We start from the raw sequence: 18,467 nt of genomic DNA on the forward strand, positions 1-18,467 counted from the left end.
TAGACTACAGCATCATCGGCAAACACTCTAAGGCCGCTGTCAATACCCCATGAACCAGATCGTTTATGTAAATCGTAAAAAGCAGAGGACCTATTACGCTGCCCTGGGGCACACCTGAAGTTACGCTTGTTTCTGTTGAAGTCACCCCGTTCAGGACGACATACTGCTCCCTGTCTGTCAGAAAACTTTCTATCCAACCGCACATGTCATCGGATAGACCGTAAGCACGCACTTTTTGGAGCAAGCGACACTGCGGAACTGAGTCGAACGGCTTTTGAAAGTCGAGAAATATGGCATCAACCTGGGAGCCGGTATCTACAGCCTGTTGTATATCATGCACAAAGAGGGCCAGCTGTGTCTCGCATGACCGCTGTTTCCTAAAACCGTGCTGGTTTCTGCAGATGAGCTTCTCAGAGTCTAGAGAGTTCATTATGTCTGAACACAAAATATGTTCCATCATTCTACAACAAATCGATGTCAATGAAATTGGCCAGTAGTTGTGTGCATCCGATTTTCTACACTTTTTATAAAATTCTATGACCTGTGCCTTCTTCCAGTCCCGTGGAACTTTCCGCCGTTCCAATGATCTCTGATAGATGATGGATAAGAATGGTGCTATATCTGTAGCATAGTCAACATAAAATCTTACGGGGATACCGTCCGGGCCAGATGCCTTCCTGGCGTCTAAGGATCTTAACTGTTTTACAATCCTAGATACATTAAACACAATGTCAGCCATCCTTTCGTTTGTTCGATAATTGAAAGGGGGAATGGTGCTGTAGTTCTCTACCGTAAACGAGTTTTTCAAAGCAAGGTTTAGAATTTCGCCCTTGTGTTTATCATCATCAGTTACATTACCCGTACTGTCAGCAAGAGAAGAGAACTTGAACCTGACTTTTTGCGACTATTGTTGGTGTTTTGACGCTGTTAAATTTCCCATGTCCGTTCCTGCTGAAGCCTTGAACACATTGTCTTTTGAGATGGGTCAATGTAGTGTTGTTTTGTCCCTGCTTTATTTCAGAGAGGTTTTATACGTGTTGTTTGAGCCAGTGTTAATTTTACACTTTATCGCCGCGGGTCGGGTGCCCGAGGTCTACCACAGAGTGTGATGTACCGTCTGCCGGCTTGCACCCTGATCTCACACTGGGCCGATGCCCCATAATTTAGTGATTGTGTTTTAAGGAGGCTCTTGGAGTAAATTGCTCTGCCTGAAATTATTGAAGCATAAAGAGTATATATAAAATGCTGTCTTAATATGAAAAGATATAGTGCCCGGTGCCAGTAAACTGCTTTTGTAATATAATGTAAAATTTCGATTCTCGCTGTAGGTGAACTTTCCGTAATGTTGCACTGTCTAGAAAAAAAATAATTCTTGCAGCCAGTAACTGGTTTATTGTCAAAATAAAGGAACTTACGAATATTTGTAATATACTGGTGATTTCCGAGCGGGAAGGCGTGCCAGTCCCTGGCACGAATCCGCCCGGCGGGTTAGTGTCGAGGTCCGGCGTGCCGGCCAGCCTGTGGATGGTTTTTAAGGCGGTTTTCCATCTGCCTCAGCGAATGCAGGCTGGTTTCCCTTATTCTGCCTCAGTTACACCGTGTCGGCGATTGCTGCGAAAACGCTGTCTTCACGTATACCATAATTACTCTACCACGCAAACATCTGGCGTTACACTCGTCTGATGTGTGACGTTCCAGGGGGGAATGGGGGGGGGGGGGGGGGGCGAACCGCACAATAACCCTGGGTTCGTTGTGGGGCGGTGGTGGGGTGAGTGGACTACTGTAGCCTGTTGTGGGGTTGTGAACCACTGAGGGCTATGGCGGGACGAAGCCTCTTCGTCGTTTCTAGGTCCCCAGTTCAATACAGTACAGTATACTGGTGAATTGTGCTGCTCGAATAAATTTTGTCATGATGTTTAACTTGTTACCTAGTCCTTCCACTACAACCTGTCGATTGTGTCCTCTTATTGATTAACGTCCTCGATAGGCCTTATCAGTCACTTTTTTTCGAAATTGAGTTTTTGCTAAAGCTCGATTCAAACATCATAAGCATCTGTTGAGAGACTAAAACTGGGAAAAAAGCCTAACGAGTTCAGAGCTATTAGCGTTCAAAGCTTTGCTGTATGGGGCAGGAACCAGGTAAGTAAATTTTTCAGGGAAAAGAAGATGGTAAGTCAGTGGTGACTCATCCTTGAAAGGACAAAAAACCAGAATTCTTACGCAATCTGCCCCCCTCCTCCCTTACAGTGAATCGGTCGCATGGAAAGACAATAAGAAGGTGAGTGTCAACATTAACTTTACACTGTCAAATACAGCAGCTAAAAGTCATTCACGTTAAGAGGGACAAATGAAGTGGCATCATTTCAATCTCACTTCCATACTCATGCTTGGTATGGACGTTCAAGAGCTCTATACAAGTTGCCCCAGGAGAAATGGTAAATTTTCAGGGATATGTCAGGAACGATGATTATTCGAACCAAAAAAACTTTGGTACACATTGGCTCTAAAAATCATACCTTTAGAGCTATGAGCTGTCCATCCTTCTACCCCAAGCTCTTCCCTTTCCATTTTTGAAGGAGGAAATAATGTGGACCAAAACAAGAAACAATTGTTTAGTAAACAAGTGCTCTAAAGTGCATACCTAAAGAGCTATGAGAACTTGTTGAGCAGAAGAGATATGTTGAACAGTAGTGAAGATGAACCTCAGCTCTTTAAGTATGCAGTTTAGAACCTGTGTTTACCAGACTTTTTTTTATTTCTGTCATATCCCTGAATAGTGACCGTTCCTCTTGGCACGCCCTGTATATTTTTTGATTCTGTTGATGGTCAAAATATAAACTTTACCATGGTCCCATTCATTCATTTTGTTACTCTCAATCAAATTAGTGATCTGAAGAAGAGCAAAATTGCATTCCCTGTGCATGGCCATGGGAACACATGAAGATTTCAACGAAATGATAGAAGCATCCAGATGTAAGCCAACTCCTTTGATTGTGCTCAGTGTTAATCGAGAAATGGGAAACACCATCTCAAAACACGCTGCTGAGTCCCACTTCAAAACTCAGCCTATTGCAGTAATATCATCTGACTTCAGCCACTGCCGTATGCTGAAATATCAAACGATTTATCGCGGGGGAATGCAAACTGGCATCATAAGGACACCACGACAATGACAACCAATGGCTGGGCTGTCTGAACTGCCACTGTCTGCTTATAAAGGCATGTTTAACACAAAAATTCCTTACTTGTCAGTTAAAAAATGGCTTTGCACTTATATTTTTGGTGCTATAGAACAGTTGCCGTATTTCAGGATACGAGTACATATCGAATGCAACAAATGGTCTATAAGACCACAAATATGGTTTTCCAACGACGACGTGTCACATACAAGTCCGACACACGAGGGTTGGAACTTAAATAGTGGCAACTATTTATTCACAACCGATACAAAAGAGTTACATGTTTGCACCTGTTACTGTCCATCAAAATAGTCACCAGCGTTGTGTAAAACCCGTTGCCAGCGATGTGGAAGGCGTAGTGTACCGTTAACAGAGCCTGTTCTGTTGATGGTGCGAATGGAGCGGTCTACTGCCTGTCGAGTCCCTGGAACAGTTCTGAAGCGAATGCCTCGTAGTGGTTCCTTCGCTTTCGGAATCAAATCAAATTCGAAAGGACTTAATTCGGGGAGTATGGTAGATGGTACAATACTTCCCAGTCCCATCGACCCAACAGAGCAGCCACAGCTTGCGCTGTATGCGCCCGCGCATTGTCGTGCAAAATGATGGGTGGGTTGTGCAGAAAGTGTCGCCGCTTCTTCCGCAAAGCTGCTCGCAGGTGATGCTCCAAAAACGAACAGTAACACTGTGCATTGACGGTCTGCCGTGGAGGAACGTAATGTGTTAGGATAACACCATCACAATCGTACACGATAATCACCATAACTTTACACCGCTCCATTCACACCATCAACAGAACAGGCTCTGGTAACGGGCCTTCCACGTCGCTGGCAACCGGTTCTACACAACGCTGGTGACTACTTTGAAGGACAGTAACAGCTGCAAACATGTAACGCTTTTGTATCGGTTGCGAATAAATAGTTGCCACTATTTACATTCCTGCCCTCGTATTTTAACATTTCAACATCCACTTGAGAATGGCTACAAAGCTGAAATCATGATTGTATAAGTAAATCAACAATGAACTGTCAAATGGCGGAAATTGTTTTCAAACAATTCTATATGACTGTGGGTCCAGAAGTAGGAAAGATCCAAAAATATCCTTTAATCCTTTTTAGATTGCTGTTCTCTCAGTGTCTAAAACAAATTCGTGTATTCTGGGCGCGCCACTTAATCCAACTCTTCCTCGTCTTTTCTGTATTGAATCCCAGTTTGGAATTTATTAATATCGATTCCAGACCAACAATCATGAACACTGGTACAGATCGTTATAGTGGTAACTGTGCTTCTGCAGCCTATCTTTTCCAAGAACGTTTTTAAGGATGGTTTCATTTATGTGATCGCTGCAAGGTAAATACAAGAGGTCCTGCTCTAAAACGTTTTCACTCAAAATGCAAACATCTGTAAAAGTTCCTGTATTTGATGCAGTTGTATCAACATATGACAGTTTCATACACAGCCACAGCCTGATCATTTCCAGTCGCTCACCGCAAAGAAGTCACTCCAAGAAGTTGCTCAGTATCACAGAAATTGTTTCTACAGTATAGTTAGCCGTCGATGCTGATAGTAATTTACCATCCTATTGGAGCTTAGCAGCCTGCAGAGTCTTATTTTTAAATTGGTTCTTTTTCTTCGCCTTTTCAATAGCTGTTTTTCTGGCGAAGTTTCTCTCGGGATTTGTGAATAGAACTGCTACTGACGACAAAATCTTCAGTACCTCGACTTAGTGCTTCGATTGTAGCTGTCAGGATATGAACTGGTTCCCTGTCACTGGCCCTGCATTTATCAAAGACAGAAAAACTTGGGAGTCGTTACTCGTAGACTATGTTTTTATTTGTGGTGATGTAACTTTGAGACATTCTTTCAAATCGATATTCGTTAAACTTCCTCCAAATCAAGTAATTCCGATTCGACGCTACATAATCTTGGTTTCACTAGTTCAGCAAGGTATTTGGGCAGAAATGATAAGAAAGAGCTAAACAATTACAAGTTAGAAGACATGATGATGACATGATAAAGTCCTATACTCCGTAACAGCCGCGCGGGATTAGCCGAGCGGTCTCAGGCGCTGCAGTCATGGACTGTGCGGCAGGTCACGGCGGAGGTTCGAGTTCTCCCTCGGGCATGGGTGTGTGTGTGTTTGTCCTTAGGATAATTTAGGTTAAGTAGTGTGTAAGCTTAGGGACTGATGACCTTAGCAGTTAAATCCATAAGATTTCACACACATTTGAACATTTGAACTCCGTAACAGAGCATAGGGGACGATGCGGGAGACCCGTACCGCCGTAATAGGCAAGGTCCTAGTGGAGGTGGTTTGCCATTGCCTTCCTCCGACGATAATGGAGATGAATGATGATGATGATGAAGACGGCACGTCAACACCCAGTCATCTCGAGGCATGTGAAAATCCCTGACACCGCCGGGAATCGAACCTGGGACCCAGTGCTCGGGAAACGAGAACGCTACAGTTAGACGACAGAAATACGAGTAAAATTATCATCGCTGAATGAGTACTGGATTTTTAAAAAAAAATTACAAATGTATGTTAATGTATGTTATATATACATAAATAAATAACTTTCAGAACTGTTGAATTTCATGTTCGCTTCGCTCGCGCCTCTTCCCAGCTGCCTCTGCTGGACCAGATGCTCGTCTCTCATTTTCAGTTAGTTGGTGATCAATTCCATGAATCAACTCTGGCCACCCTTTCAACCATTGGTTGATCAAAAACTGTTCATCTTCTGCAGCAGTAATGATATTTAAAGCAATAGCAAGTGATATGTTGAAACTTTGATCACATTGCTGAACAATATCCATTTCATTTTGCTTATGAAAGTACGACAGTCTTCCAGCATGGTTTTGTGGTTGCCTTGATTGCTGATAGAAACCTTGTAATTTTGCTATGCAGTTTCTTATTTCACGTGTCAGAATTCATGCTTTTATCCCAAAAAAAGCTGCCCAGAGGCCGGTGAGCCACCACTTTACATCCAGTGACGACTCATCATGTTGCGACATGCCTATAAAACATCGTCCATATAATATCTATCTGCATATCACACTGTTGCTTGACCAGCAGTGGGAAGTCTCTTTTATTCTGGACACAGAGCAAATAGGCCGCATGGGATTCGCGCGAAGGATTGGCTTTTAGAGATGGGCGTGGCTAGTTTCAACGTTTTACACGAAGGCTGGAGCAGATCTCCACCTTGGCTCCTACAGAGGCCCAGAATCATTTTAGATTTGACGAATAAGAAATGTGGTACTCCCAGTTCTACGTTTCAATATCTGCAAAAACATTTTACATAGACATCACGGTTTCTACATCTACATCTACATTGATACTCCGCAAGCCACCCAACGGTGTGTGGCGGAGGGCACTTTACGTGCCACTGTCATTACCTCCCTTTCCTGTTCCAGTCGCGTATGGTTCGCGGGAAGAACGACTGTCTGAAAGCCTCCGTGCGCGCTCTAATCTCTCTAATTTTACATTCGTGATCTCCTCGGGAAGTATAAGTAGGGGGAAGCAATATATTCGATACCTCATCCAGAAACGCACCCTCTCGAAACCTGGCGAGCAAGCTACACCGCGATGCAGAGCGCCTCTCTTGCAGAGTCTGCCACTTGAGTTTATTAAACATCTCCGTAACGCTATCACGGTTACCAAATAACCCAGTGACGAAACGCGCCGCTCTTCTTTGGATCTTCTCTATCTCCTCCGTCAACCCGACCTGGTACGGATCCCACACTGATGAGCAATACTCAAGTATAGGTCGAACGAGTGTTTTGTAAGCCACCTCCTTTGTTGATGGACTACATTTTCTAAGCACTCTCCCAATGAATCTCAACCTGGTACCCGCCTTACCAACAATTAGTTTTATATGATCATTCCACTTCAAATCGTTCCGTACGCATACTCCCAGATATTTTACAGAAGTAACTGCTACCAGTGTTTGTTCCGCTATCATATAATCATACAATAAAGGATCCTTCTTTCTATGTATTCGCAATACATTACATTTGTCTATGTTAAGGGTCAGTTGCCACTCCCTGCACCAAGTGCCTATCCGCTGCAGATCTTCCTGTATTTCGCTACAATTTTCTAATGCAGCAACTTCTCTGTATACTACAGCATCATCCGCGAAAAGCCGCATGGAACTTCCGACACTATCTACTAAGTCATTTATATATATTGTGAAAAGCAATGGTCCCATAACACTCCCCTGTGGCACGCCAGAGGTTACTTTAACGTCTGTAGACGTCTCTCCATTGATAACAACATGCTGTGTTCTGTTTGCTAAAAACTCTTCAATCCAGCCACACAGCTGGTCTGATATTCCGTAGGCTCTTACTTTGTTTATCAGGCGACAGTGCGGAACTGTATCGAACGCCTTCCGGAAGTCAAGAAAAATAGCATCTACCTGGGAGCCTGTATCTAATATTTTCTGGGTCTCATGAACAAATAAGGCGAGTTGGGTCTCACACGATCGCTGTTTCCGGAATCCATGTTGATTCCTACATAGTAGATTCTGGGTTTCCAGAAATGACATGATACGCGAGCAAAAAACATGTTCTAAAATTCTACAAGAGATCGACGTAAGAGATATAGGTCTATAGTTTTGCGCATCTGCTCGACGACCCTTCTTGAAGACTGGGACTATCTGTGCTCTTTTCCAATCATTTGGAACCCTCCGTTCCTCTAGAGGCTTGCGGTACACGGCTGTTAGAAGGGGGGCAAGTTCTTTCGCGTACTCTGTGTAGAATCGAATTGGTATTCCGTCAGGTCCAGTGGACTTTCCTCTATTGAGTGATTCCAGTTGCTTTTCTATTCCTTGGACACTTATTTCGATGTCAGCCATTTTTTCGTTTGTGCGAGGATTTAGAGAAGGAACTGCAGTGCGGTCTTCCTCTGTGAAACAGCTTTGGAAAAAGGTGTTTAGTATTTCAGCTTTACGCGAGTCATCCTCTGTTTCAATGCCATCATCATCCCGTAGTGTCTGGATATGCTGTTTCGAGCCACTTACTGATTTAACGTAAGACCAGAACTTCCTAGGATTTTCTGTCAAGTCGGTACATAGAATTTTACTTTCGAATTCAATGAACGCTTCACGCATAGCCCTCCTTACGCTAACTTTGACATCGTTTAGCTTCTGTTTGTCTGAGAGGTTTTGGCTGCGTTTAAACTTGGAGTGGAGCTCTCTTTGCTTTCGCAGTAGTTTCCTAACTTTGTTGTTGTACCACGGTGGGTTTTTCCCGTCCCTCACAGTTTTACTCGGCACGTACCTGTCTAAAACGCATTTTACGATTGCCTTGAACTTTTTCCATAAACACTCAACATTGTCAGTGTCGGAACAGAAATTTTCGTTTTGATCTGTTAGGTAGTCTGAAATCTGCCTTCTATTACTCTTGCTAAACAGATAAACCTTCCTCCCTTTTTTTTATATTCCTATTAACTTCCATATTCAGGGATGCTGCAACGGCCTTATGATCACTGATTCCCTGCTCTGTACATACAGATTCGAAAAGTTCGGGTCTGTTTGTTATCAGTAGGTCCAATATGTTATCTCCACGAGTCGGTTCTCTGTTTAATTGCTCGAGGTAATTTTCGGATAGTGCACTCAGTATAATGTCACTCGATGCTCTGTCCCTACCACCCGTCCTAAACATCTGAGTGTCCCAGTCTATATCTGGTAAATTGAAATCTCCACCTAAGACTATAACATGCTGAGAAAATTTATGTGAAATGTATTCCAAATTTTCTCTCAGTTGTTCTGCCACTAATGCTGCTGAGTCGGAAGGTCGGTAAAAGGAGCCAATTATTAACCTAGTTCGGTTGTTTAGTGTAACCTCCACCCATAATAATTCACAGGAACTATCCACTTCTACTTCACTACAGGATAAACTACTACTAACAGCGATGAACACTCCACCACCGGTTGCATGCAATCTATCCTTTCTAAACACCGTCTGTACCTTTGTAAAAATTTCGGCAGAATTTATCTCTGGCTTAAGCCAGCTTTCTGTACCTATAACGATTTCAGCTTCGGTGCTTTCTATCAGCGCTTGAAGTTCCGGTACTTTACCAACGCAGCTTCGACAGTTGACAATTAGAATACCGATTGCTGCTTGTTCCCCGCATGTCCTGACTTTGCCCCGCACCCGTTGAGGCTGTTGCCCTTTCTGTACTTGCCCAAGGCCATCTAACCTAAAAAACCGCCCAGCCCACGCCACACAACCCCTGCTACCCGTGTAGCCGCTTGTTGCGTGTAGTGGACTCCTGACCTATCCAGCGGAACCCGAAACCCCACCACCCTATGGCGCAAGTCGAGGAATCTGCAGCCCACACGGTCGCAGAACCGTCTCAGCCTCTGATTCAGACCCTCCACTCGGCTCTGTACCAAAGGTCCGCAGTCAGTCCTGTCGACGATGCTGCAGATGGTGAGCTCTGCTTTCATCCCGCTAGCGAGACTGGCAGTCTTCACCAAATCAGATAGCCGCCGGAAGCCAGAGAGGATTTCCTCTGATCCATAGCGACACACATCATTGGTGCCGATATGAGCGACCACCTGCAGATGGGTGCACCCTGTACCCTTCATGGCATCCGGAAGGACCCTTTCCACATCTGGAATGACTCCCCCCGGTATGCACACGGAGTGCACATTGGTTTTCTTCCCCTCTCTTGCTGCCATTTCCCTAAGGGGCCCCATTACGCGCCTGACGTTGGAGCTCCCAACTACCAGTAAGCCCACCCTCTGCGACTGCCCGGATCTTGCAGACTGAGGGGCAACCTCTGGAACAGGACAAGCAGCCATGTCAGGCCGAAGATCAGTATCAGCCTGAGACAGAGCCTGAAACCGGTTCGTCAGACAAACTGGAGAGGCTTTCCGTTCAGCCCTCCGGAATGTCTTTCGCCCCCTGCCACACCTTGAAACGACCTCCCACTCTACCACAGGTGAGGGATCAGCCTCAATGCGGGCAGTATCCCGGGCAACCACAGTCGTAGTCCGATCAGGGGATGCGTGGGACGAGCTGGCCGTCCCCGACAAACCCCCATCCCGACCCCCACAGTGATGCCCATTGGCAACAGCCTCAAGCTGTGTGACCGAAGCCAACACTGCCTGAAGCTGGGAGCGAAGGGATGCCAACTCAGCCTGCATCCGAACACAGCAGTTGCAGTCCCTATCCATGCTAAAAACTGTTTTGCTAAGAACGTCTGAACTAATCTACAGAGAGCGCAAACAAATCGACAAAATTTAAACGGTTATTAAAATACAAGATTGCCTAGTAAATGCAGTAATGCTGCTACTTGTGCACTGCTGACACTGCTCGGCGGCGGAAGGAGACTAAGCGAAATTACACTATTCAGGTACTAAAACACGATGCTACACTCTCAAATACTATAATACGCCCGAAATTTATGAATTAAACAATGCAAGAACCAAAAACACGCAAAGAAATTAAGAATTAAACTATGTAACAAATAAGTGAGCTAGGAGTAAACGACTTGCTGCTCAGCTGCTTATCCAACGGCGGCAGGGAGCACACTGACTGCGACCAACCGACACTGGCCGTTCAAAACAAAACAGTAGACAAACGACTACGCGAATTTACACTATTCAGGTACTAAAACGCGATGCTACAACTCTCAAATACTATAATACGCCCGAAATTTATGAATTACACAATGCAAGTACCAAAAACACGCAAAGAAATTAAGAATTAAACTATGTAACAAATGAGTGAGCTAGGAGTATACGACTTGCTGCTCAGCTGCTTATCCAACGGCGGCAGGGAGCACACTGACTGCGACCAACCGACACTGGCCGTTCAAAACAAAACAGTAGACAAACGACTACGCGAATTTACACTATTCAGGTACTAAAACACGATGCTACACTCTCAAATACTATAATACGCCCGAAATTTATGAATTAAACAATGCAAGAACCAAAAACACGCAAAGAAATTAAGAATTAAACTATGTAACAAATGAGTGAGCTAGGAGTAAACGACTTGCTGCTCAGCTGCTTATCCAACGGCGGCAGGGAGCACACTGACTGCGACCAACCGACACTGGCCGTTCAAAACAAAACAGTAGACAAACGACTACGCGAATTTACACTATTCAGGTACTAAAACGCGATGCTACAACTCTCAAATACTATAATACGCCCGAAATTTATGAATTACACAATGCAAGTACCAAAAACACGCAAAGAAATTAAGAATTAAACTATGTAACAAATGAGTGAGCTAGGAGTATACGACTTGCTGCTCAGCTGCTTATCCAACGGCGGCAGGGAGCACACTGACTGCGACCAACCGACACTGGCCGTTCAAAACAAAACAGTAGACAAACGACTACGCGAATTTACACTATTCAGGTACTAAAACACGATGCTACACTCTCAAATACTATAATACGCCCGAAATTTATGAATTAAACAATGCAAGAACCAAAAACACGCAAAGAAATTAAGAATTAAACTATGTAACAAATGAGTGAGCTAGGAGTAAACGACTTGCTGCTCAGCTGCTTATCCAACGGCGGCAGGGAGCACACTGACTGCGACCAACCGACACTGGCCGTTCAAAACAAAACAGTAGACAAACGACTACGCGAATTTACACTATTCAGGTACTAAAACGCGATGCTACAACTCTCAAATACTATAATACGCCCGAAATTTATGAATTACACAATGCAAGTACCAAAAACACGCAAAGAAATTGAGAATTAAACTATGTAACAATTACACTGTTGTGTATACAATCCCAACTAAGAATACACGACCAACTATGTTTCCTACAGCGGTGGGGGAAGAAAGTGCCACTCTCCTGGGTACCAGAGCACGTGGGAATTTGGGGAAATGAGTGAACAGGCCGACAAAGCCGTTTCTGTTGAAACGGTTAGGTTCAGCTACTTACGCTATTATGGTTATTGCAAATGTTGATGATAACCATATCAGTAAATTAGCCTACTATGCTTTCATATGGCATCATATTTTGGGGCAATTCGTCATTAAGAGAGAAAGTATTCATTGTACAAAAGCGTGTAATCAGAATAATAACTCGGGATATACACAGTACCTTCGCAATACATATATTCACTTTTGAAATTTGTCATTAATAACCCATTTCAGTACAAAAATAACAGCCAAGTGCATAACTACAACACTAGAAGAAAGGATCATCTTCACTATTCTGGATTAAATCTCACTTTGACACAGAAAGGGGTGAATTATGCTGCCACAAAAATCTTTGGTCATTTGCCAAATAGTATTAAAAGTCTGACAGATAGTCAACCAACAGTTAAAAGCAGATTAAAAGAATTTCTGAGTGACAGTTCCTTCGACTCAATAGATAAAATCCTAGATATGAAGTAATAACGGTAAAAAAATTAATTAATTAATTATTTTGTGTAAAGAAAACTTATGTTATAGTGACACGTTCCACATCACTACGAAATGTCGTATTCATTATCTATGGAAGCAGGATTAATGTATGTATGTACACTACTGGCCATTAGAATTGCTACACCACGAAGATGAGGTGCTACAGATGCAAAATTTAACCGACAGGAAGAAGATGCTGTGATATGCAAATGATTAGCTTTTCAGAGCATTCACAGAAGGTTGGCGCCGGTGGCGACACCTACAACGTGCTGACATGAGGAAAGTTTCCGACCGATTTCTCATACACAAACGGCAGTTGACCGGCGCTGCCTGGTGAAACGTTGTTGTGATGCCTCGTGTAAGGAGGAGAAATGCGTACCATCACGTTTCCGACTTTGATAAAGGTCGGATTGTAGCCTATCGCGATTGCGGTTTATCGTATCGCGACATTGCTGCTCGCGTTGGTCAAGATCCAATGACTGTTAGCAGAATATGGAATCGGTGGGTTCAGAAGGGTAATACGGAACGCCGTGCTGGATCACAACGGCCTCGTATCACTAGCAGTCGAGATGACAGGCATCAGCCGGCCGGAGTGGCCGTGCGGTTCTGGGCGTTACAGTCTGGAGCCGAGCGACCGCTACGGTAGCAGGTTCGAATCCTGTCTCGGGCATGGATGTGTGTGATGTCCTTAGGTTAGTTAGGTTTAATTAGTTCTACGTTCTAGGCGACTGATGACCTCCGAAGTTAAGTCGCATAGTGCTCAGAGCCATTTGACAGGCATCTTATCCGCATGGCTGTAACAGACCGTGCAGCCACGTCTCGATCCCTGAGTCAACAGATGGGGACGTTTGCAAGACAACAACCACCTGCACGAACAGTTCGACGACGTTTGCAGCAGCGTAGACTATCAGCTCGGAGACCATGGCTGCAGTTACCCTTGACGCTGCATCATGACAGTCGCATCCGTGTTTGGTGACATCGCGGTGAACACACATTGGAAGCGTGTATTCGTCATCGCCATATTGACGTATCACCGGCGTGATGGTATGGGGTACCATTGGTTACACGTCTCGGTCACCTCTTGCTCGCATTGACGGCGCTTTGAACAGTGGACGTTACATTTGAGATGTGTCACGACCCGTGGCTCTACCCTTCATTCGATCCCTGCTAAAATCTACATTTCAGCAGGATAATGCACCACCGCATGTTGCAGGTCCTGTACGGGCCTTTCTGGATACAGAAAATGTACTACTGCTGCCCCGGCCAGCACATTCTCCAGATCTCTCACCAATTGACAACGTCTGGTCAATGGTGGCCGAGCAACTGGCTCGTCACAATACGCCAGTCACTACTCTTGATGAACTGTGGTATCGTGTTGAAACTGCATGGGCAGCTGTACCTGTACACGCCATCCAAGCTCTGTTTTACTCAATGCCCAGGCGTATCAAGACCGTTATTACGGCCAGAGGTGGTTGTTCTGGGTACTGATTTTTCAGGATCTATGCACCGAAATCGCGTGAAAATGTAATCACATGTCAGCTCTAGTATAATATATTTGTCCAATGAATACCCGTTTATCATCTGCATTTCTTCTTGGTGTAGCAATTTTAATGGCCAGTAGCGGGTGTATGTAGAAGGGCTGCAGGAAATGTATCATTCCCTTGATTGCTGCGGTTTTTCTGGTGGGTCGTAGATCCCTGCAGTTGTGGGAGAAGGAGTGGCAGGCAGTGACGGACAATAAGCTGCAGTTAGTGAAGCCAACTATCCGGCCGTGGTGACACTCATGCCAGTCACTCTAGCGTGATGAGGTTGGACGTGACCCGCATCTGCATTGGTCATTGTCCCCTAACACACGGCTTTTTACTCTGGCAAGGGTACCCCTTAGTCTGTAGTACCTGCGGCGTCCAAGTCTGTGCACGCCACATTTTAACTGAACACATTTTACTTCGCGACAAGCGGACAGAAGACAATTTAAGTGTCCTCTTTTTATCTGGTGACGAGACGAGTTTGGTCAAGCTTTTAAAATCTTGTGAAGTGTGTGGACTGTACCGTAAGCTTTTAGGCTGGAGATTTTAGTGTGCTGCAGAGTGGCTGGCTCAAACCATTTCCCTCCAGCGATGAGGTATCCGCTGTCTGCTATTAATTCTTTCCACTTCTTTCTCCCTTCCTTGCCGTCATTTATATTGGACAAATGATTTCCGTTGTTTCGTGTGTGGCTGTGTTTGTTCAACTTTTCAGGACTTTTTTTTGCGTTTTTATTCGCAGTTCTCATTTTAGCAATTTTGTGATATTCTTCCGCACTCGTCCCATAATATTTCAGTATGGGCGCTAAAGACCTTGGTCTCATGAGCCCACAAAACCTTATCATTTTCTCTCCTCGCACAGCTAGTGTAGGTCTTTGACGCGCCGGTAATTCACATACCTGACTGGGTATAAATCACGTACAGATTCACCAAAGCTCAGTGTTACGTCCACTGTGGTTCCCCTTATATGTAAACGATCTTCCGTCTAATATACAACACAATATTGCGGTGTCTGTGTTGTTAAGAACTTCGTTGCAGTGTTTATTTGGACATGCATGGATGTACGAAGAAACAGGCACTAAAATATGTGAAATATATTCGCAGTTCCGAATACGGAAAACCATCGTCTGTATAATGGAATGACGAAGTGAAGATTCGAACCTGGATTACCCGCTTTACGCGAGCTGTTGGCTCATCCGCTTTGGTTATCTATGCACGACTCACTGCCAGACCGAAACTTCCATACGTCGTCGTTCCAGCGTGGCAGTCTGTACTCCTACAAACATTATGTAAGTCCCGTACAGGGGGAGGGGGCACGACGACGACGACACGCTTAAATTGAAAATCGCTATCTGGTTTTGCTGGATAAATACGATATTGCAGTCCCTGTGTCGCATTATATTTCTCAACAACACAGACATTGGAGTATCGCATTTACCCGCCGAAACTAGACAGTGATTTTCAATTAAAGTGTGTGTGTGTGTGTGTGTGTGTGTGTGTGTGTGTGTGTGTGTGTGTGTGTGTGTCCTCCCGTTCGGTGAATTACACAGTGTGTGTATCAGTACATGTTGTGACGCAGGAACGACGACATATGGAAGTTTGGATCTGCAAAGCTGAAAATCCTGGTTTTAGTCCCGGTCCGGCACAAATTTTTCACTGCCGTCATTCCTTTAAAGAGCTAATGGTTGTCCGTATTCGGAACTCCGAGTACATTTCATGTAATATACAACGAACAGAATTAGTTCTGTTTTCGGATGACGCTACTATTCTAATCTTCCAACCACACATACAGCAACAAAGGAAATGGTAAACAATATTCTTAAAAGTATGATTGACTGGTTTTCTGTCTCACTCTCAATATCAAAAAGAGAGAACATATTCAGTTCTGCACATCTAGAGGTACTTCACCAAAAACAAGTGAGGAAATGATAAACAGAATGAAAACTTCAACAGTTTTTGTTGTCCACGTTGATGAGGATTTAATTTAGAAAAAGCAATTTTTGGAACTCCTAAAACATCTCAATTCAGCCACATTTGAATTTAGAATCAATTCAAATGTTGGGGAGGTACAAAAATCAGTAAGTTACATATACTACATATTTTTATTCAGGAATGTCATATGGAATAATGTTCTGGGGTAAGAAAGTCTTCATAGTCAAAAATGTGCTGTAAGAATAATATGTGGTGCTCACCCGCGATCATCTTGTAGGAGTCTGGCATTTTGACTACTGCTTCGCAGTACATTTGTTCTCTCATAAAGTTTGTTGTAAGTAATCCACCGAAATTGAAAAGGAATAATGATGTATATAACCATTACACTAGAAGAAAACATGGGATTGATTACTCCACATTACAGTTGTCTTTAGCACAAAGAGAGGTATACACAATGCTGCAACCAAAATTTTTGATCACTTAGCCAGAGAAGTAAACTATCTGACAGAGAGCAAAGTAAAATTTGAAAACAAACTGAAAAAGATTCTCCATTACAATTTCTTCTGTTGCGTAGAACAGTTTCGATTGTTGTAATGTAAAAAAGGTAATGGTTAGAAATTACTAACTCACATCTGTATATTAAAAAAAAGAAAAGTTTCTAAATGTACCCATATTTACGAATTAATTTGTGACGTGAATATGAAATAACTCGTTCCATATCATTACGATTTATCGTGAATGTGATCCATGGAACACTAACTACGTAACTGTAAATCGTGAAAGAAAACCTTTAACATCTGTTTGGAGTTATAGAGCCTTGTAGAGCCCGAATTTCACACAGCTGATTTCTACATTGAATAGTACTAAAGTGAAGATAGCTCAAGTTAAATCAAAAACAAAAAACAATAATGCATTTTCGAGTAAATGCTTATAAGTTATAGTCATTATTTTTACATCTGTAGGCATTCTAACATATTAAAAGTGTATGTGACTGCAAAAAACATTTGTGGGGATAGGGAGCAGTAGCAACAAAGTTGTGATCCCCCTTCCCAGGACCAAACTCCTTATCAGCCCTTTTCTCTACAGCTTACACGTATTTTTACTAAGAATTTCGAATATCTTTCACCATTTAAGATTGCCGAACGCTTTTCTTAGTTCGACAAATTGTATGTACATATCAGAGTCAAAACTGTGTCTTTGGTGCCTATACCTATACTAAAACAAACCTGATCGTCAAATAAGAGCTCCTCAATTTGCCTTCGCTTCTGAATATTGCACTGAAGAGCCAGAAAAAAACGGTACACCAGCCCAATTCGTGTAGGGCCCCCGCGAGAACGAAAAAGTGGCCAACACGATGTGGCATGGACTCGGCTAAAGTCTGAAGTAGTGCTGGAGGAAACTGACACCACGAATCCTGCAGGGCTCTTCATAAATCCGCAAGAGTAACGAGGGGGTGGAGATCTCTTCTGAAAAGCAAACGTTGCAAGGCATATGCTCAATAATGTTCATGTCTGGGGAGTTTGGTGGCCAGCGGAAGTGTTTAAACTCAGAGTTTTTTCCGTCGGAATGCACAATGGACATGAATGGATGCAAGTGATCAGACAGGATGTTTATGTACGTGTCACCTGTCAGAGTCGTATCTAGACGTATCAGGGCTCATATCACTCCAACTGCACACGCCCCACACCATTACAGAGCCTCCACCAGCTTGAATAGTCCCCTGCTGACACGCCGAGTCCATGGTTCCATGGGGTTGTCTTCATACCCGTACACGTCCATCCGCTCGATACAATTTGTAACAAAACTCGTCCGACCAGGCAACATGTTTCCAGTCACCAACAGTCCAATGACGGTGTCGACGGGCCCAGGCGAGGCGTAAAGCTTTGCGTCGTGCAGTCATCAAGGGTACAAGAGTGGGCCTTCGGCTCCGAAAGCACTTATCGACGGTTCCACAGTCAGAAGCTCTTCTGAAATCCTCCAACAGCCTGTGGTCCTACGCCAGTCTACCTGCCTGGCACCTTCACCTCTGACGAATGTGGAGTCTCCAGCAGTCGTCTTTGAGCAATGCCGAGTCTTGGAGTCTCAATGTGGACGTCCGGAAGTTGGGAATTTTGGCCCCGTGCACTGTTCGTGTAATTAGATACCAGCAGTTCCTCGTGGCCCAGTACTTTGGCTCTAGTAACTGCAATTAAGTTTTCGTTTACTGACAGTTCAGAGGCCTTCTGTTTCTCGTCCACTTCAAAGACAGAGACTTAATTCTGAACTATTTCTTGTGATGTGTGAGCTTAAGTTTTAATACCTTTATTTTTATTTATTTATTTACACGTCAAGTTCCGTAGGACCAAACTGAGGAGCAAATCTCCAAGGTCATGGAACATGTCAGTACATTAAATTACAACATAAAAGTAATAACAGATAATAAATGTTGATGGACCTGAAAAAAGTCA

This window comes from Schistocerca americana, chromosome 3, assembly GCF_021461395.2.
Source record: "Schistocerca americana isolate TAMUIC-IGC-003095 chromosome 3, iqSchAmer2.1, whole genome shotgun sequence".
Taxonomy (NCBI): domain Eukaryota; kingdom Metazoa; phylum Arthropoda; class Insecta; order Orthoptera; family Acrididae; genus Schistocerca; species Schistocerca americana.